This window comes from Hypanus sabinus, chromosome 13 (assembly GCF_030144855.1).
Source record: "Hypanus sabinus isolate sHypSab1 chromosome 13, sHypSab1.hap1, whole genome shotgun sequence".
Classification (NCBI taxonomy): Eukaryota; Metazoa; Chordata; class Chondrichthyes; order Myliobatiformes; family Dasyatidae; genus Hypanus; species Hypanus sabinus.
Window position 1 is genome coordinate 10700448 of NC_082718.1, and position 21769 is coordinate 10722216.

General features: G+C 41.6%; 1 protein-coding gene across 6 annotated transcripts in view; it reads left to right on the plus strand.

Moving 5' to 3' along the window:
• LOC132403627 (uncharacterized) overlaps positions 1-21769 on the plus strand; it is a 483661-nt gene that overhangs the window by 130102 nt on the left and 331790 nt on the right. For 4 of the 6 annotated variants that reach the window (XR_009515316.1, XR_009515311.1, XR_009515313.1 and 1 more), the window contains one exon: positions 18888-18992. The exons of 1 other annotated variant lie outside the window; for it this stretch is intronic. The gene's annotated coding sequence lies outside the window, so the exon portion shown is untranslated. Of the gene's footprint in view, positions 1-13331; positions 15430-18887; positions 18993-21769 lie in introns of all 6 variants that reach the window. One more of the 6 variants, XR_009515310.1, reaches the window with a different exon arrangement.

Below are 21769 nucleotides of genomic sequence, written 5' to 3' on the forward strand. Positions count from 1 at the left end.
GAATATACAAACTCCTTACAGGTGGTTGTGGGAATTGAACCCGGGTCACCTGTACTGTAAAGCGTTGTGCTAACCACGACACTACTGTGCTGCCCTAGTGTCCTGATGGATGAGCTGTGAAGAAAGATCTTATGTATTTATTATGTGTTTTTTTAAGTTATTGTGTTCTTTATCTTTTTGTGATTTTTTTTTAATGTTGCATCAGATCTGGAGTAACAATAATCTTGTTCTCCTTTACACTTGTGTACTGGAAATGACATTAGACAATTTTGAATCTTGAATGCAGGGTTCCAAACTGAAACAGGAATCCTGAGTTCCTTCTCTCCTACTGTCTGCTGTTTGATCCACTGAGTTCCCCCAGCAAGTAGTTTGTAGCTCCAGATTCCACAATATGCAATCTCTTGTGTCTCTAACAAGTTTCTGTATTTACCATCATACAAAATGCTGGAGGTATTCTGCAAGTCAGGCTGGATCTATAGAGGGAATGAACAGTCATTGTTTGGGGCAGAGACTCTACATCAAGATTCAAAGTATATTTAATATGAAAGAATGTATAAATTACACGACATTGAGATTGTCCAGATGAAGGGTTTCTGCCTGAAGTGTCGACTGTTTACATTTTTCATTGTTGCTGTCTGGCCTGTTGAGTTTGTCCACCATTTTTTGAGTATAACCTTGAGATTTGTCTGCTTACAGGCAGCTACAAAGCAGGAAACCCAAAAGAACCCAATTTAAAAAAGTAAAGACCACCACCCAATGTGCAGAGAAAGAGGGGCAAAAAAATCACAAACCTTGCAAGCAATAGAAATGAGCAACAGCATTCCAAACCAAATTGAGTCCTTAGATCTGAAGCCTGGAGCAGTCCAGAGTAGGCCCAAAGATTCTGTCTCAGTTCACCATGGGCAATTCGCTGTGAAGCAAGCAGACACGAAACACAGCAGCCTCACAACCTTAGCACAAAATCGGTCTGACCCTCACCTCTGATCCTGACGCCCTGCCTTTCCAGTCTACCTGCACCTGCTTTTTGTGCCTCGTGTTAGGCCCAGGGCCTCGCCGCCCAGTCCAAAGTCGTTCTCGACCCCTCTCCAAATTGGCTTGTCGCTTAGAGTGATCTAGCCTCACACCCAGGTTAGTTGGATGAGTATTGAAACTCCTCAGCCTCGAATCCTCCTCTCTGAATCACTCACTCCAACTCCATCTGCATCCAGACACAACATCATTTCATCTTCCTTCATCATACCAGATGCTCACTCTGGAATAGGCTGCTAATCTTTAAACTCCATAGGCCAATATCAGCCTTGAGTAATTGGAGGGCCAGAGATCAATACTTAACCAATTACCTTGAGACTGAGGTTTGGAGCAATTGAGGGTTATGAGCTGGGATGTCATGTTACCAAATTATGTATAAGATATTGGTGAGACCACACTTGCCATATTGTGTCTAGTTCTGGATGCTTAGCTGCAGGAATTACATCATTAAACTGGAAATGGTTCAGAGAAGGTTAACAGGGACGTAACTGGCATTGGATGGAGTGAATTCCATGAAGAAACTACGTAGACTGGGGTTCTTTTCCCTGGTGCACAGGAAGCCTAGGGATAATAATGTTGAGGTATACAAAGCTATGAAGTGTGTAGATGATGTGTACAGTCACCATATTTCCCCCAGGGTGGGAGAATTTAAAACTACGGGACATCATTTAAAGAGCAGGGAAAGATTTACAGGGACAATATTTTGAAACCTTTCACAAACTTATATAAATGCGCAGTGGCTGGCTGGTATTGTTGTGGCATCCGCACCGGACTTCAACATGAATGGTGCCGGTTTCAGATCCAGCCAGCTCCTTAGTGCTTTCCATCTGTGCAGGGTTGAGCACTGAGCTAGCAACTCAGCCTCATTAAAAAACAAAAATGCTGAAGAAACAGCGAGGTTGCTGAACGATGAGCAACAAGGTGTGGAAAGGAACCACAACAACAGTAGATGCACAGTGGAAAGTATCCTACCTGGTTGCATTACTGCCTGGTATGGAAATACCAATGCCCAGAATTGGAAGTTGGTGGTGTTATGAATGTACCACAGCTCTAAGGGGTCGAAGGGTGCGGGGTAGCCCCCTCCTTTGTGAGAATCGCAAGATCACTATTAAGTCAGTTCATGAGACTCAGGAAATGAGAGAAAGACATGCAGAATCCACAAAGAATTGGAATGTGTCCTGACCTCCGAAAAGCAGACCCATTGATACCGGTTATTGTCTCTTGGAGATGGACTTGTGTATTGCATCCTGTACAATGCATCAAAGCCCCCAGGCAATGAACTGAGGGGGAGGTTGGTGGAAAGATTGCATCATCTCAACCTGATTGACATCTGAGACCCTGTGAGTCAGGATAAAAGAGGGTCTGAGGGAACAGCCCCTCAGACGCACCAGAAGAAACGCTAGCGATCCCTTAATAGCGAAAGCTGGTGGGAAGGCCACGTGCGTCCGGTTCCATTTGCCTCGGGATCAGTGTGCCTTTACCATGGTAGAACGGTTTTTAGCTAACAACGGGGAAATCAACTCTCAACGACCCTCGAAGGATTGACATCATAAAAGGACTGGGCAAGTTTTAACCCGTCTTTCTCTCAAACCAAAACGCTGCAGCTTGAACGAACTAACAGTGACATTTATATTTCCATCGGACAATACATTATCCCCTAGACAACGATAGAGCTATTTCTTGTTGATTATTATTATACCCGCACTTTTAGATTTAGTATTGATGACGTATATTATCTGTATGTTTGCATTGATATTATTTTGTGTATTTTTATCAATAAATACTTAAAAATAGTACCATCAGACTTCAACAGACCTCTCTATCTTTGCTGGTAAGTGACCCAGTTACGGGGTACGTAACAGTGGACACAGCCCAATCCATAACAGGGTAAGCCCTCCCCACCATTGAGTGCATTTACATGGAACACTGCCACAAGAAAGCAGCATGCATCATTAGAGGCCCTGCACTATCCAGGCCATGCCCACCTCTTGCTACTACCATCAGGCAGGAGATACAGAATACTCTGGTCCCACACCACTGGGTTCAGGAACGATGATTCCTCTACAAACATCAGACTCTGCTGTGTTTAAATTAATTCGCAACAATGCTGAACTGATTCTATGACCTACAAACTCACTTGCAAGGACTCTACAACTTTTGTTCTCATGATTGATTACTACTATTACTTGCTCTTTTTGTATTTGCCACTAGTCTTTTGTACATAGGTTGTTTAACTATCATTATAGTTGTTCATTCATTCTGTTGTTTGCATGTACTTTTCCAGTTATTTCAACACTATGCAAACAGAAATTCGGCAAGCTTTGTTGGGCTGAATGGCCCATCCTTGTCAACAATGTTCTCATGTCAATGCCTGCAAGAAAACTAATCTCAGGGCAGTGTATGGTGACGTATATGTACAAATTTGCTTTGAACTTCAGCAGGATGTTTGACCAGGTCCCACATGGTTGGCTCATACTAAGTTCAAAGTAAGTTTTATTATCAGAGTAAATACAGTGCCTATAAAAAGTATTCCCTCCCCCAGGAAGACTTTATGTTTTATTGTTTTACAATATTTAATCGCAGTGGATTTAATTTGGCTTTTTGTGACATTAACCAACAGAAAAGACTCTTTCGATTCAAAGTGAAAATAAGTTGCTACAGATTGTTTTAGATTTATTACAATTAAACATGACATAATTGATTGCATAATTACTCACTCCTTTCAAGTCAGTATTTAGTAGATGCACCATTGGCAGCAGCTACAGCCTTTGAGTATGTCGATAGGTCTCGATCAGCTTTACACGTCTGGACACTGCAATTTTTCCCCATTCTTCTTTACAAAACTGCTCAAGCTCTGTCAGATTGCATGGGGATTATGAGTGAACAGCCCTTTTCAAGTCCAGCCAAAAATTCTCAATTGGATTGAGATCTGGACTCTGACTTGGCCATTCCAGGACATTAACTTTGTTGTTATTTAGCCATTCCTGTGAAGCTTTGGCTTTGTGCTTGGGGTCATGGTCTTTCTGGAAAACAAATCTTCTCCAAGTCACAGTTCTCTTGCAGACTGCATCAGGTTTTCTTCCAGGGTTTCCCTGCATTTTGCTGCATTCATTTCACCCTCTACCTTCACAAGCCTTCCAGGGCCTGCTGCAGTGAGGCAGCCCCTACCGTGCTTCATGGTAGGGATGGTGTGTTTTTGATGATCTGTTGTGTTTGGCTTATGCCAAACAGCATTTAGTCTGATGGTGAAAAATTCATTTTTGATTTCATCAGATCATAGACCCTTCTTCCAGCTGTCTTCAGAGTCACCCACGTGATTTTTGGCAAACTCTAGCTGAGAATTAGTGTGAGTTTTTTTTCAACAATGGCTTTCTCTTCTCTACTCTCCCATAAAGCTGTGATTGGTGAAGCACCCGGCAACAATTGTGTGCACACACTCTCCCATCTCAGCTACTGAAGCTTGTAACTCCTTCAAAGTTGTCATAGGTCTCTTGGAAGTCTCCTTCTTGCACGGTCATTCAGTTTTTGAGGGCAGCCTTCTCCAGGCAGATCTACAGCTGTACTATATTCTTTCCATTTATTGATGATTGACTTGACTGTATGCCACTGGCTTTTTAGTGACATGGAAATTTTCTTGTATCCATCTCCTGAAAGGTTTTTAATAACCTTTTTGTGGAGTTGCTTGGAGTGTTCTTCTGTCTTCATGATTTAGTTTTTGCCAGAATACTGACATCAGCAGATGGACCATCCAGATACAGGTGTATTTTTACTGCAACTAATTGGAGCACCTTGAGTGCACACAGGTCTCCAAAAACAGATCTCTTATTAACTAATCATGCAACTTCTAAAGCCAGTTGCATGCACCGATGATGATTTGCTGTGTCATAGCAAAGGGAGTGAATACTTGTGTAATTGATAATTTTGTGTTTTATATTTGTAGATAATTTAAATCACTTTTTCTGTTGATCAGTGTCAAAATTTAAATCCACTTCGATTCAATGTTGTTATACAACAAAACATGAAAACCTCTTGGGGGGGCGGGTGTTAATACCATTTAAAGGCACTGTATAATCACCCTGAGATTAGTTTTCCTGCGGGCATACTCAGCAAATCTGTAGAATAGTAACTACAGCAGGATCGATGAGAGATCAAGCAGAGTGCAGGAGATTAACTGTGCAAATGCAAATATAAATAAATAACAATAAATAATGAAAACATGAAACAACAAGATAAAAAGTCTTTAAAGTGAGATCAGAAGATTGAAGTTGTGTGGGATCTGCTGTGAAATGGCAATTTGGATTGAGATTTGGTTTGCCAATGGAAGACAAAGGGTAGTGGTCAATGGGACTTATTCTGGTTATCACTGGTATTCTGCAATGATTGTGGCGGAGGTGTTGCTGCCAATCCTTACTAATTGCACTCTGTTTGTCAGGAAGTAGAGGATCCAGTTTCAGAGGGAGGTGTTGATTCCCAGGATCTGAAGTCTGGTGACGGGTTTCTCGAAATTATTGACTATGATGCTGCCTTTCAAATTATAAATAGTAGTTTAACATAGGCGTCTTCACTGTCTACTGCCAGGGAGATTGGATCCACTGTAGACCTGTTTCGGGTAGGCATTTGTCGTGCGTCAAAGTTGTTTTGGAGGCTGGAGTTAATATCTAGGAGGCTTGCCATGACCAGCCACTCAGAACACTTCCTGGTGAATGTCAGTGCCACTGGACCATAGTCATTATGGCGTGTTACCTTGTTTTGTTTTTGTACCAGGATGATTGAGGTCTTAAAGCAGATGGAACTTCAGATTGAAGTAGGGAGAAGTTAACAAAGTCTGCAAGTACTTCTGCTAGCTTATCTTCGCAAGGTTTAAGGACCCAGCCAAGGTCTCCATTCAGGCCAGAGGTTTGGCATGACTTCATTACCTGGAATACTTACCCTACACCTGCAGTGGTGACTGTGCACTGGAGATTGTCAGGGTGGGTGCTGGCATTCCAATTGCCTTCAGTTCAAAGCATGCTCAGAGTGAGTTGAACTCACTGGGAAGGGATGGGCTGTTGGCAATGCTGCCTGACCTTTTGTGGCTCGTTACAGCATGTGAGCCCTTCCACAATGCACAGCTAGTCTGGTACTCCATTTTGTACTGATAATGTCTCTTGTAATTTCTGACAACTTTACAGATATACATACAAATGGCATATCTGATGCCTGCTGGATAAGCCACAACTGACTTGTCCTGACACTCTTGATTTGCAGAATATTATTCATTACACTCTACTCATTTCTTAAGATTGTTGTAGCCGGGGGTGGTGGGGAGTGTTGGTTAGTAGGGAAATGTTTCCACTATCTATTAAATGCTCCCAAAGGTGAGCGTCTCAAATAACCTTTGATAACCAAGTCCAATTCCTGTTCTTAACGTGTGGTTTAGCAACTAAGCCCAGTGAAACAGTTTCTACTGATAAGAGAAGGGGCAAAGGTGGTTCACTGGTACCTTAAAATTAGTCACTTCATGCAAATGGGGCTCATCAGCTGTGTGTTGGTAGCTCATCTAGGAAGAGGAAAACTCTGATCTCAAACCTTTGCTGCCTTGTGGCTATTCCTGATCATAAGGAAATCTTTAGAATAAACCTCAAAGCGTAAAAACATGGAGATAGATTCCCGAAGGAAGTCCAACGTTGAGTTCAGTGCTGACTGGCAACTCCTGCAATGCTGCTGGTTACCAAAACAGTATTGGTCTCTGCTGTTCCTTTGGATTCAACGCCTGTGTGGACAGGAGGGGGCTGCTGCTTAGGTGACAGCTTGTTCTTCATATCGTACTGCCCTGGCTTGTGTACTAACTTTTGCAGTGACTGCTCATAGACAGTTGGGATGCAGCATCCATGGTTAACCGGGTCTAGTGGAGGCCTCTTAAGTGCATGTCTGCATGCCATCTTAGTCCTATTTAGTCAGAGAGGTACTATACAGAAAGAGCCCACCAGGTACGTACTATCATCCACTAATCCTGAACCACTTTCATTTCACACTTACCTCACCCTCAGTTCCCTGCCCCGCAGATTCTCCAACTCGCCTTTTACACCTAGAAGCAATTTACAGTGCCCAGTTAACATACTGACCCACAAGTCTTGGGGATGTGGGAAGAGACCCATGTGGTTATGGGGAGAGCCTGCAAATTCCACGTCTTGGGATGTGGGAGGAAGCTCACACGGTCATACGAGAGAACCTGCAAACCCCACACAAGCAGCACCCAGGGTCATGATTGATCTTTTGTGTCGAGGCAGCAGCTTGGTTCTGTGCCACCTAGTTTACTTGAGCTTGTTGGAACTGCCAGCAAGAGTTACTCATTCATTGGGCTTATCAACTATTTGGAATGTTGTCCCATTACTGGAAATCAAATGTATTTGCACAGGAAATGACAAATAAGGTAAATGACAAATAAGAAGCCATTTCCTAAAATGAATGAAATTGTAACAGCTGAAATTTTTTGAAGGTGACTGAAGGTTCAAAGCATTCTTGATGAGCTGAATAAATGCCTGCAATCATCGTTGTGGAATTTTATCTCCTGCCATGATATATCTTGTTAAGGGATCAAGCAATAGTATTGAATGGTACATTGGCAGTGCTGCTGTATTCATGAGCTTTGTGGTTTGGTAATCTTAAAATTATCTTTCACTGGGCTGTCGAGTTGAGTAGTGAGTGAGATTTATTTGTTTTAGTTTGACAGTCAAATTTGTGTGGTCAAACTGAGGCTTCAATCTATCTTTGTTTTCCTTTTAGTAATGCACATTTGATAATGTGTGCCAACTTAACCAAAGTGTAACATTTAGCAGCGGTTGGCACACCTGATGTTGAAGGACTAAGTGTTCACAAGGGTAGTCTGTCTACCAGCTGAAAACCTGTCAAGGTGCAATCTTAAATCACTTCTCTGGACAGAGCCAGTATCTTCTTTAGAGCATGGTGTAGTAAGCCAAATTATGTCACTCCTATCTCTGAGAGGCACCTTTCTTCCATGATAATTTGCTTTTTAAAAATCACCTTTGCTTTAAGTACTTGAAACTTCAACCCTAAAGACCCAACACAGTTCATTATTATTCTGGTTTTACTCTCTAGGGAGGCCAGGAGAGTGTAAAGTATAGTACATGCACTTTGGCTCATGATGTTGTATTGATTTCTTAACCTACTCTAAAATCAATCTAATTCTTCCCTCCTACATAATCCTCCATTTTTCTATCATCCATATGAAAATCGTCTTTTTGTTTGATACACACACTCACAAATAAACTGACACCATTCTGGAGTCAAGAGGGAGAGGGATCCTCTTTAGGAGCAAGAGGTCTGCTCAACCCAACACAACATGACATGTGCTAAAGCTCCAAAGTACAATTCCATATTTACAATGAATCCACAATGCATTCTTTAAAGCAAACTCCACACCTTCCACTTCACACCCACATCACAGACACCCAAATAATACATTTAAATCAGCCTTGTCTGGTCTTCCAATTAACTGGGTTCATGATTCTTAGTAACCCACTGTTCAGAGCTGTATTTTAGATTTAATCCACAGGTAATATTTGAATCTGAAGACGAGTGACTGAAGTCCGTTGCTGAAGTTATTTGCTGTATGTGCTAACCCTAAAAAATGCTCTGATGCTCCCATTGTTCAAATCCTGTTGGTGAAGGTACTCCCTGTACCACGTGCACTCTTCTGCTTTGAGGTTGGTACAGGAATTATTAAGATGGTAAAGAGAGGCTTACCCCACTCCAGGTCTAGTTGTAAGCTAGTGCCCCCAGATACGGACAGCTGTTTTGGGCAACTGTATCTGTCATTTTGGTGGTATTAACTGTATTTTATAAAAGTGTTTGAATGAACAGAAACTATTGGGTTTCATTTCGTGTGCAGTTCAGTGCATAATTTTCACTTTCTCAGAGGGAAGGTACTGAGTGATATGAATGTATTCACCACTTCAGACAAGGCATGCAAAGTGCCAGGCAAAGTCACTGTGACTTTCTGTTCACTACTTCCTTTCCAGTACTCTTAAGAGTGAAGAACTGTCTTAGAGTGAAAGGCAATACAAGGGAAGTTAGCTGAATTCCTTAAGACATAAGGGCAGAATTAGGCCCATCGAGTCTGCTCCCCCATTCAATCATGGCTGATCCTCTTTTCCCTTCCTCAACCCCATTTCCTGGCCTCACCCTGTAACCTTTGATACCACATCCAGTCAAGAACCTATCAAGCTCTGCCTTAAAAACACCCTACAGCCTGGTCTCCACAGCTGCCTGTGGTAGCAGATTCCACAAATTCACCACCCTCTGTCTAATGACATTTCTCCGCTTCTCTGTTTTAAATGGATGCCCCTGTATCCTGAGGCTGTGCCCTCTTGTCCTAGACTCCCCTACCATGGGAAACGTCGTTTACACATCTTTTCTGTCCAGGCCTTTTAACATTTGAAAGGTTCAATGATCCCCCTCCCCCCCATCTTTCTTAATTCCAACGGGTACGGAGCAGAATCATCAAACATTCTTTGTATGATAACCCTTTCATTCCTGGAATCATCTTTGTGAACCGCCTCTGGACATCTTTTCTCTGAAATTCTGTCTGTTCAAAATGCTGTGTTTTACATTTGCGTACTTTTGTCATTCAGTATTGAATATGTACGTTGGTCAGTAGCACATCTGAAACATTTTGTAATGAAGTTACTGCTTTTCACTTCAGAAAAACACAAAAGATAACCATTCTATTAATCAAGTCAGGTTAAGTCACTTTTATTGTCATTTTGACCATAACTGCTGGTACATAAAAAAGAGACAACGTTTTATCAGGACCACGGTGTTACATGACACAGTACAAAAACTAGACTGAACTACGTTAAAAACAACACAGAAAAAAAACTACACTAGACTACAGACCTACCCAGGACTGCATAAAGTGCACAAAACAGTGCAGGCATTACAATAAATAATAAACAGGACATTAGGGTAAGGTGTCAGTCCAGGAGTCTGATAGCTTGGGGGAAGAAACTGACATAGTCTGGTCGTGAGAGCCCGAATGCTTCAGTGCCTTTTCCCAGATGTTAGGAGGGAGAAGAATTTATATGAGGAGTGCGTGGGGTCTTTCATAATGCTGTTTGCTTTGCGAATGCAGCGTGTAGTGTAAATGTCCGTAATGGCGGGAAGAGAGACCCTGATGATCTCAGCTAACTTCACTATCTACTGCAGGGTCTTACAATCCAAGAGGGTGCAATTTCTGAACCAGGCAGTGATGCAGCTGCTCAGGATGCTCTCAGTACAACCCCTGTAGAATGCGATGAGGATGGGGGGTTGGAGATGTACTTTCCTCAGCCTTCGCAGAAAGTAGAGACGCTGCTGGGCTTTCTTTGTTGTGGAGCTGGTGTTGAGGGACCAGGTGAGATAAAATATGTGGAAAGGATCGGAGAACCAGTCTTTATATCAACACATAGTGAACATTTTTTTCTGAACTTTTATGTATCTTGATTGTTTGCTATATTTTGGTTTGTCAGTTATCATAGAGTTGCCAAAGAGTCGCCCAATAGTGAGGTAACAGAGAGCTCATTGTACTTGTGTAGAGGTTTGCCCATTTCAGACTCAGCAATGAAGCAAGGTGATGTGGCTTAGGTGCTACTCGTAGAGATGCAGCTGCACAGTTCAGTGGGTCAGTTCAAACCTGATTTAGAGTGCTCGGTCAGTTTTGCATGCTCTCCTCATGATGAGATGGGTTTCTTCTGGATTCATTCAACATTGCAGTGATGTGGGGTCGTAGGTTAATATCGGTGTGTGGTAGAAATCATCAAGAATAGTTTATGATGGGAATTACTGAAGGAATGGGACTGCTTTGTCATACGTTTGATGGACTGAATGGAATAATTTCCTACAGCCCACAGAAATGCACTGATGATTACTGGTGCAATTTTGCTGGGGTTCCTCTCCTTCCTTAGGAGTCTGCAGGAACTTGGCGTGACATCTAAAACTTTGACAAACTTCTATAGATGTGTGGAGGAGAGTGTGTTGACTAATGGAAACACCAAGCGCTTGAATGGAAAATCCAATAAAAGGTAGTGGATTTCGCCCAGTACATCATGGGTAAATCCCTCCCAACCACTAAGCACATCTACATGAAACACTGTCAGAGAAAAGCAGCATCTATCATCAGAGATCACCACCACCCAGGCCATGTTCTTCTCACTGCTGCCACCAGGTAGACCGTGCAGGACTCACACCACCAGGTTCAAGTACAGTTACTACCCCTCAACCATCAGACTCTTGAACCAAAGAGGGATAACTACACTCACTTGCCCATCCATGTGGCTGTTCCCATAATCAATAATATCACATTATCTCATTATATTATGTTCTCATTTTTTATTGCTATTTATTTATATTTGCATCTGCTAGGTTTTTTGTCTACTGCACTCTGGTTGATCTTTCATTGGTCCTTTTACTATCCTTTAGATTTGATAGGTTTGCTTGCAGGAAAAAGAATCTCAGGGTTTTATATGGTGTCATATATGTAGTCTGATAATAAATTTACTGTAAAGAGCATATGGAGTTTAGTACTTGAAATGCATCTCAAAGCAAAGATTATGTTAATAGGAAAATTTCGCACATTCTTTGTTCCTTCTCTAGTATTTGAGTGTGCATGATTACAATTTTCTTCTATCTCTTTAATTTAGTCTCAGTATAATTACTTATTTGAGCCAATTTAGTGAATTTGTTTCACCTTACAGTTGATTCATTATGCTGGGAGACTTCGTATAATGTGCCTCGGCTCGCCCCTTTGTCTCTTTTCTACCTCCTTCCCCTCACCCAGTTTGTGTTTAATTATATTCATCTTGTCTGTCTCTGTTTTAAACTTACAAGCAAGCAACTATACCCATGTGCCTTTGGGATGAACTATTTAAACTGAAACCTCTTGAGTCAGAAAAGTCCCTTAGCCCTATTTTGAAGAAGGTTCTGGCGGGTTTTTATTCGTTAATCAGCATTCCTCAAAACAGATCGTCTGGTATTTATTCTGTGGAAACTTTCTGTGCCCAGATTGTCTATACCTCAATGCAAAATGTGATTAGATGTGTTCTTTGGCTGTGAAGAACTTTCAATATCTGAAGTTGCAGAAATTGCATTTAAAATCACCTGCTTGCTTGATTTGCAAATGTAGAATTTAGAACAGTTGAGCCCACAATTCCTGTGCCACACATGATGTCAAACTAATCCCTACTGTGTGCATGTGATCAGTGGTCCTCCATACCCTGCATGTTCAAACCCTGGATCACTGTGTATCCTGATGGCCGTGAATGTTCTCCCTTTCAGAAGCAGTGCTGAAGAGATGCCCAGGAATGGAAACATCTACAGAAAAGTGTTGGATACAGCCCAGTATGTCATAAGCAAAAACCCTCCCCTGCTTTCAGCACACTTCCAGGGAGTGTGACCACAAGAAAGCAGTATCCATCAAGGACTGCCCACCTTCCAGGCCATTTTCTCTTCATCAGGCAGGAGGTAGAAAAGCTGTGAATCCCACACCATCAGGCTCAGGAACAGTTACTACCCTTTAACCATCAGGCTCCTGAACCAGAGTGGATAAGTTCTCTCAGCTCAACACTGAACTGATTCCACAACCTACAGACTCACTTTCAAGACGTCCACAACCCTTGTTCTCAGTATAGTGTATTACTTTGCACAGTTTGTCTTTTGCACGTTGGTTATTTATGTTGGTCTTTATGTCCAGTTTTCATAAGTCCTATTGTATTTCATTATTTTCTTACAAGACAATGAATCTCAAGGTAGCATATGGTGATATATATTTTAATAATAAATTTACTTTGACTTTGATTCTTAATTTTACTTTTGTCATAAATATATATTGGAAAGATACAGCATTTTCATTGTGCTATCAAATCAATATTTTCTATTTACAACTCATCCTTATCACTCATGTCTCCTATTTAAACAGTACATCCATAAGTAGTTTGAGAGACTCTTAAGTGGATTTGGCCCCTCATAGGCAACAGTACCTCAGACTGTGGCCATACACAGAGGTCTACAGAATTTTGAAATCCTTAGCTAGGGCAAATAGGGGGAATCTAAGTGGAGTGTATTCAATATTTCAGTAATATTTGAGTAATATTGTAAGTACATACTTTTATTAAGCATTCTTCATTTACAAAACTCATTACAGGTTGTATGTAAGAAGTACAAGAATGGCATACACTATTACTCCACCGTGTCATATGTGATCACCTGACTAAGGAAAAATGCTAACGGGACAATCATCCAAGCTTTTCTGTTTTTCTTTTGATTAGATTCTGGAGTTTGAAAACAGAACAGTGAAAATGAAGAAGTTTTAAAACAAACCTGAGATGACTACCTACCCATTGAAGTGCAGCACATTTTTCTTTGGAAAGAGGAGACAGATGTTCAAGTTTAAAAAAAAGACAAAATGGACAAAATTAACAAGCAATGAGTATGACCACTGTTCATGAATAGTACAGGTGATAGTACATAAAATCAGAAATGGCTAGCTACATTGAAGAGATAGGTTTCACAACTGGACTACAATGCAGGGGAGTCCATTTCAGCTTGTGTGGCTGAATGGCTTACACAAGAACTGAATGTCAAATTAATTAAAATGGAAATTGACACTGGCTCAGCTGTTTCCATCGTTCCACAAAATGAGTTTGAGTGGCAGTTCAAAGATGCTGAAATCCAACTAAGAACTTGTACTGGATACAAGATGACTCCTGTAGGAATGACATTTGTAACAGTGAAATACAGCAATCAGTAAGCCACATCGGGCATGCATGTAGTTTAAAAAAAAACTGGAGGATCAGCATTGTGGGGCCATGATTGGCTGAGTCAACTACAACTTGATTGGAGATCCATCCACCATTTGCATGCCACACCCTCTGTAACAGAGTCAACTGAAAGCAAATTAAGAAAGGCACAAGATGATGCCACAGTGATGTAAGGATGGCATTGGAAAACTCAAGCATATGAAGAGTAAAATTGTGTTAAATGAAAATGCCACATCCAAGTTTTACAAGTCCATATACTATACGTGAAAAAGTAGGATTGGTCTGTCAGGACCTGTGGAGATTTTAAGGTCGCCATCAACCCAGTACTGAAAATAGATCAGTATCCTCTTCCCAGGATAGAGGAGATCTTTGAAAACTCTTCTGGAGGGAAACACTAAAGCAAAGTGGATGTAGCTGAGGCCTACCTATAGATGGAGATGGAAGAAGAGTTCAAAGTGTTTCTTACCATAAACACATAGAAAGGGCTTATTTTTGGAGTAGCATCTGCACCTGCAGTCAGACAGAAAACTATGAAGCAGGTGCTGCAATGCTGCCTAGGAATTCAGTGTTAACTGGATGACATTATTGTTACTGGTAAGGATGACATCTCCAAAATCTTTTTAACACTGTCTTGAGTTAGAAGTTTATGGGCTCAGAGCACTATGTGACAAGTGTGAATTCTTCAAACCATACATCACTTACTGTGGTTACAACATTGACTACAAGCGCTTACACACATGCTGAGAAAATTCAAGCAGTGGTGGATGCCCTAAGACTATAGATGTGTCACAGTTGCAATCCTTTTTAGAATTTGTCATTTACTATAACAGGTTTCTGCCAAACTGGGACACTGTGCTCCACCCCTTGAACTCACTGCAGCAGATCGGAAAGATGTGGCAATGGACTAAAGAGTGAGAGATGGCTTTTCAAGAGGAAAAATTGTGTTTGACATTATACTCACTCATTATTATCCACATCGTCCCATGAAGCTGTTGGCCAGAAAGAATGACAATCTTCAAATCAGTGAATTCAAATGAATCAAGGACAGTGGAGGCAGTCTTTGTTCTTGCCGTGTGCTTGGGGGATGGAGGCTGCCATTTTGTGAAGACACTCTATTCTCCATTTTGTGAGCTTGACATGCTGGACTTGATTAGTGTTTTAAAGAAGACACAAAGACCAGGTAATCTACAGGACTGGAGGTCATTTCCAAATAAGGAGTTGTTTGTGAGGTGTTCTTTGGTTGGCTATAACATGCAGACTTGTGAATGCCTGAGGTGATTCAAGCTCATTGCTGACTGAGAACAAAGAGCCATGAGTCAGCAACTGTCCCTTGATGGGAAGAGGACAATAAATGGATGCTACTTTGGACCAGAGCCAGTGACCAGGTGTTAAAGGCCAGACACATGACCTGCAGCCAATGACACGGGAATGCGCCATTTTAAAGTGGATGCTTTGTGTGTGCTGGTGGCAGTAACTTCGAAGAATAACCATCGCAGATACAAGCGAGAAGAACCCTGCGTGAAGCACCCTGCGTGAAGCACGTGGAGAGTGAGTTGGGACCACAAGGAACAAGGAGCACCTGGCCAGCGTAAATTCCTCTGCCTGGGTAATACCTTTGCTATTCTTTGACTATCGAGGAGAGTCAGGGATACTTAGCAGGTGTGCGCCCACGGTATTTAGTGTATGAATTCACGTATTTGTTAGTTTGAACAATAAAGGTAATTGTCAGTAAGTAAAGATCTCTCTGTGCCTCACTCAGATTTGTTGGAAGAGGTAGAAGCAGATCTGTCTCTCTCTCTCTCTCTTTTCCAACAAAGCTTTCCTGTGATGCTTCACCTTAATATATACCCACAGCCATGTCGCATGTTATGAGTGATGGAGGTGAATGCCTTTCAATTATGTTTCCTCACCAGTGCAGAGAAAAATTACTCATAGATTGAGTGGAAGCCTTCAGTCTGATTTGGGGTGTAAAACATTTAGTACTTGAATGGGAGAAAGTTTACCCTCATTTATACAGATTGTCAATCACTTGTGTCCATTTGCAATCTATAGAAGGGTACTGTATTCCGCTAACAGCAGCAGCATGAATGCAGAGATGGGGTCTGTTTCTAGAAGGACACAATTACAAGATTGAATTCAAAAGGATACTAACCATGGAAATACTGATAGATTGTTCCATTTACCCTTGGAAAAGGAAATACTTGCACAAAAAGACACTCCTCTTGATGTATTCTCCCTGGTGCAAAGGAAAAGTCTCCCTATTACGGCACAGATGATCCAAAAGGGAAACCAGAAAAGACCCCACGCTGTCTCAGGTCTCCATGGCAACGCAAAATGGTGGAAATGTGCAGCAGAAGTTCCAGTACCCCCATTTTACCAACTCCAGGATGGACTTGCCCTTGACCAAGTTTGCCCTGTGTCCCATCCAAGCTGAGAGCTAAAGTGATGAAGGAGCTACAAGCTGGTCAACTAGGCACAGTTAAAATGAAAGTGTTGGCTCGAAGCTTTGTCTGGTGGCCTGGGATAAATCAGCAGATTAAGCAGCTTGCCATGCTTTGTTCAGGATGCCACTAGATCGCAAAGTTGTCAAGAGAAGTGTGTCACCATCTGAGGGAATGGCCTGCAATGCTCTGATAGAGGACTCGTGTAGATTTTACCTGCCTCTTCATGGGCACAAAGGTCTTGGTGGTAGCGGATAAAACTACAATGTAGCCAGAAGTGTTCCTAATGGCCTCCAGTTAAGCCTTACACACCGTTGAGCTGTTGAGAGAGCTTTTCTCCAGGGCTGGTGTTCCAGTAAACCTAGTCAGTGAAAATAAACCACAGTTTGTTGTGGTACAGTTTCAGTTATTCCTGAAAGTGAATGGAATAAGACATATTACATCTGCATAGTACCACCCAGCTACAAGTGGCTTGGCAGAAAGCTTTGTCCAGAGTCTAAAGAACTCATTGCAAACAATGTCACAGTACACTGACACGGAATCAGAAGCTCACTAATTTCCTTGCATCACACTCCGCAACCAACAATTCATAGTATTTATTATAAATTACTGTAAATTGTACATTTAGATGGAGACATAAAGATTTTTACTCATGTATATGAGGATATAAGTAATAAAGTCAATTGAATTGAATTCACTAGCTATGCTGTTTCTGGGTTGCTGTGTGCTCACATTTGGATCTCCTCATACCTAATCTCAGAAGGAGTATGCAGGACTAACATGTGAGACAAGTTGAGTCTCCTCAAACAAGGAGGTTTGACTTAACTGAGGTTTGATGTTTCACTCCTGGACAAGCAGTCTTCGTGAGGGACGACAGATGATCAATAGTGGGTACTTGGGAAAATTAAGGACAGAACTGAACCACTCTCCTACACGGTGAAGATTGCGTCTGATGTCATCTGGAGACAACACGTCAATCAATTGAGGAGTGGAGAGTCAATTGTTTGAGGAAAAATTGTGTCCAGAACTTCCTACAGTCACAGAGTTAACTCCTACAAATACCATGGAGGAGACCCCAGTACTGCAGATTGTTTCACAGTCACAAGTCTCACCTGCCAATCAGAGTTGACCTCCCTTGTCATGAAAGATGTTATCCCACAAGAGTAAGAAATCCTCCAGTGTCATTAAATCTTTAGACCTGAAAGGGACATTATAAAATTTACTGTGCTGTGGATGTCTCTATATAGTAGTTGTATTATAAGGTGGAGCATGTGTGTGTGTGTGTGACTAGACAGCAATATGTTATATATTTGAGCTGAGATGCTTTATTCATTAAATTGGATTTGATAGATAATCAAGGATGAGTGTAGTCTATATAATATTTCAGTAATATTTGAGTAATTTTGTAAATATATTGTTTGATTCAGCTTTTTTTGTTTATTTACATAATTCATTGTGGGGTATATGTGAGAGGCATGAGAATGGCATATGTTGTTACGCCACCATGTCATATGCGAGTGCCTCACTGGGAGAAAAAGACTAAGTAAGCCGTCATCTCAACTCCTGTAATTTTTGCTTGATTAGTTTTTTGAGTTACAAAACATAACATGCCTGTTAGCAGATCCCGGGAGGACCAGGGGTGGGAGGTGGTGGGGGGCATGGTTAGCATTTTGGCCATGAGATGCAAACAGAATGCTATGAAATGATTGTTTACATGAGGTAGGTAGGTTTATGATGCCTTCTGGCTGTGGTGGAAGTGGAGACTGCACATTTAAGGCAGCTGGATGGGGATTCTGAGTGCGATTTGTGATGGAATGGGGCTGACACTCTGAAGTCACAGATTCAATAATACAAATGGCCTTCACCCTACACTTTGAACCTGCTGTGATTCTGTGACAGTCTCAGGACAAAACAAGTGCTTAGAATTTCTGAATGAGTTTGTTAGCATCAGAAATCAACCTTTGAAGAATTGCTTTCTTGCTTTTGCAAGGCATTCACTGAAGCAAGGTGTTACAGTATGTAGGTAACTATAGATAATTTATTTGGCATTACAGTAGATTGGATTGATTTGTGCGGGTTGTATTACTGTAATTCGACTTCCTTTACGAAGAATATGTCAGAATATGTACTTTAATCTGAGTGGGTGGGAAAAATAATTCATATGCAAATTTGTCAGCCACCCACTCTGTGGAGGCTGCAGCCTGTTCAGCTGTGGGCCTCTTAGCTGCACTTGACTCACAAGTAGTTTTTCTCCCGACAAACAAAATAGTCAAACTCCTGTTCAGTTAAGTTTAGCAAGATTGACAGCTCTTAATTTATGAAAATGGCAATTTTTGAAAAATTGAACTATTAGAAATAGAACTCTGATAAGATGCTCTGCGTAGCTGTTGGCACAGATTTAAAATGCTCGTTGATTTTTGTGTTTGCAATTCCTGTGAGATTTCTGATTTCACCCATTTATTTAAACATTTAGCCTCTTGATGTCAACATTGCCTGATGTAATTTTGTTCTTGAGTGGGAGTATATGTTGGCAAAGTTCCTCAATCAGGGTGTCCTTGTCAGTATGTAGAGCATATATTATATGCACTTCATAGTGTCTTTTTATTTTTTTATTTCAATGTAGATCACTGCACATTTCCTTGTTATTTAAGTGGGAGCTGATGGCAGTGAAGGCAGCTGCAGCTTAACGGAGGAAGGTTTCCCTCTAGTACCAAGATTCTGTCGAAAGGTGAGTAACTAGATTCGGTCAGTAGCTGTGTGGTTTCTTCTGAAGAGGTAACTTTCACCAGCAGAGTGTAATCTTTAAAGAATGCCTGGATATTTGTGTCTCTGATTTATGAAGCGCTGTTATGTCTGGAATACAGTTCCTGTGAGTGACACTTACACATGCAGTTAACTGGAAGATTGAAGTTTCATTGTGTGGCTGCTTTGCAGAGGGAAATTATCTCATGTTGGTGGTGAATTTGTACTGAGGGCAGTTTGCAATGATGTTGTAACCTGTTTGATCTGGATGGTGATGTTCACAAGCAGAGGGCAAGAACTTGTTTGCTGTTGACGCAATGCAACCACCAGACCCATGTCCTCTTTCAGGCCAATTAAACTCAAAGATGCCAACTATCCGGACCATGCTAACTTCTCATAGGTAGCATCAGGGCAGAAGGTACAAGAGACTGAAATTGCTCACAACCAGCCTCAAGAACAGCTCCACTCGGTTCTTGAACAGAGCCATTCGGTTCTTGAACTAACCTGCACAACCTCAATCATTACCTCAGTGTAGCAAAACTATGACCACTTTGCACTACTGTGGGCTTGGTTTGTTTAAATTTTGTTCTTGCCTGTATAACTTTGTACAATTAACTATTTTGTTGTAAATGCTGTGCATCTATGATGCTGAACTGGTTATGCTCAATATTTTATCTATCTGCTTTTGGCAATAAATTTGATGATGGTGTCTCCAGCTGAGGCTTGTCATTGATCTGGTAAGGTATCAAGCCCAGCAGGAGTTCCTTGAAACACATGCCGGGTGAGTTAGGAGTTAGTATGGATTACTGACAGCCTCATCTCTGTCAGAGCATCTAGTCAGATTTGAAAAGACGCAATATTCAGCTGCATCAAGAGTCCTAGTCGAGGTTGTCTTGAATGTTTGGGTGACCTCTCTGGACTGTTACTGTATGTAGCTGAGTAATGCTCACAAAATGCTGGAGGAATTCAGCAGGTCAGACAGCATCCATGGAAAGGAATGAAGAGTTGATGCTTCAAGCTGTGACTGTTCATCAGGATAAAGCCCTAAAGGTGGGTCTTGGCCTGAATGTCTACTGATTATTCCTTTCCACAGGTGCTACCCGACCTGCTGTGTTCCTCCGGCATTTTGTGCTTGTTACTCTGGATCTCAAGCATCTGCAGACTCTCTTGTGAGTACGTCACTGAGTTTGGATTGGCAGCTTGTTAACCGAAGCACAGTGGAATAATTAGTAGTAGAGCTGGCTAATGTGAGGTGGGACCTTCTATGACTTGTGAAATAATTAGGTTGATGTTAATCACTATATACTATTGGTTACTAGGACTAACCTAATACACAGGGACTTGGCAGATCATGTGAGCAGGGTGGAACAGACATCTCAACTGAGCTAAATGCCTAAATTCAGTCCTGGAGAGGAAGTAGGGTATTCCTTTTTGAACCACTATTATGCTAACAGTAGCCACAAACATGCACCACCTCTGAAGTGCAGCATCACTTGTATGTAATTAAGCTGCTGCTATTAAGGAATTGTGTGGCATGTATTCTGTTTTAAGCATGTAGAGGTTGCTATAACAACTGAGCAACAGTTGCCAAAATAAACATCCTCGGACTCCAACATTATAATGGTATTTTGCCTTTTACATTGAAGGGTGGAGGAAGAAAATCCTTCCTCCGTGTGATCTAGTTTGCCAAGTCTTTTGTGTTATTCTTTCTTCAAGGGCTTATTCGTAATACAGTCCTTGGAGAATAGCGTGGTTCTACAGTGTCCTGGGCATTCTGATGTGTTTTTGTGTGTGTGTCGTGCTTGCCTGTATACAGAAGTCAGGAAATTTTCCTTTCTCTGTCTGTGAGGAGGTAGAAATTCTACCAAGAAGCCCAATGGAATGTGCACAGTGCCCATTTGAGAACCGGGATGGTTGGTCCCAAATCTGAAAAATCAATATTGGACCACTTGTGATCATCCGATCACTTGCCAGAATGCATTGCATATTTAAGTGGTGTTGGTGTATTGAGGAAATGGGCAATGATAAGCCAGTAAGCTGTGCTAATGAGCTGGTACTACATTGATACTGGTAGCATTCTCTCCAGTTTGGGTTATGCACCTGGCATGGCCATGGGTTGTCTGAACCTTTCTATTAGATCTCTGGTGTATGTTGTAAAATCTAAACAAAAGTTTCTGCAGATGCTAGAAATCCAGAGTAACAGGCACGTAAAATGCTGGATGAGCACAGCAGGTCAGGCAGCAGCTGGGGAAAGGAATAAAGAGTCGATGTTTCTGGTTGAAACCCTTCACTGTACAGAGGGGCCTTGTCTCAAAATATCAGAACAGGATCAATAAACACCAAAATGTGCAAATGCAGATATAAATAAATAGCAATAAATAGAGCATGAAATAACGAGATAAAGAATCTTTAAATTGAGACAATTGTTGTGACTCCAGAAATAGAATGAGTGTAGTTATTCCCTTTTGTTCAAGAGCCTGATGTTTGAGGGGTAGTAACTGTTCTTGAACCTGGTGGTGTGAGTCCTGAGGCACCTGTCCCTTCTTCCTGATGGCAGCAGTGAGAAAAGAGCATGGCTTGAGGAGTGAGGATCTTTGATGATGGATGCTGCTTTTCTACGATGTTTCATGTAGATGTGCTCAGTGATTGGAAGGGTATTACCCATGATGTACTGGGCTGAATCCACTACCTTTTGTATGAGATTTCTGCTCAAAGGCATTGGTGTTTCATACCAGGCTGCAGTGCAGCCAGTCAGCACACTTT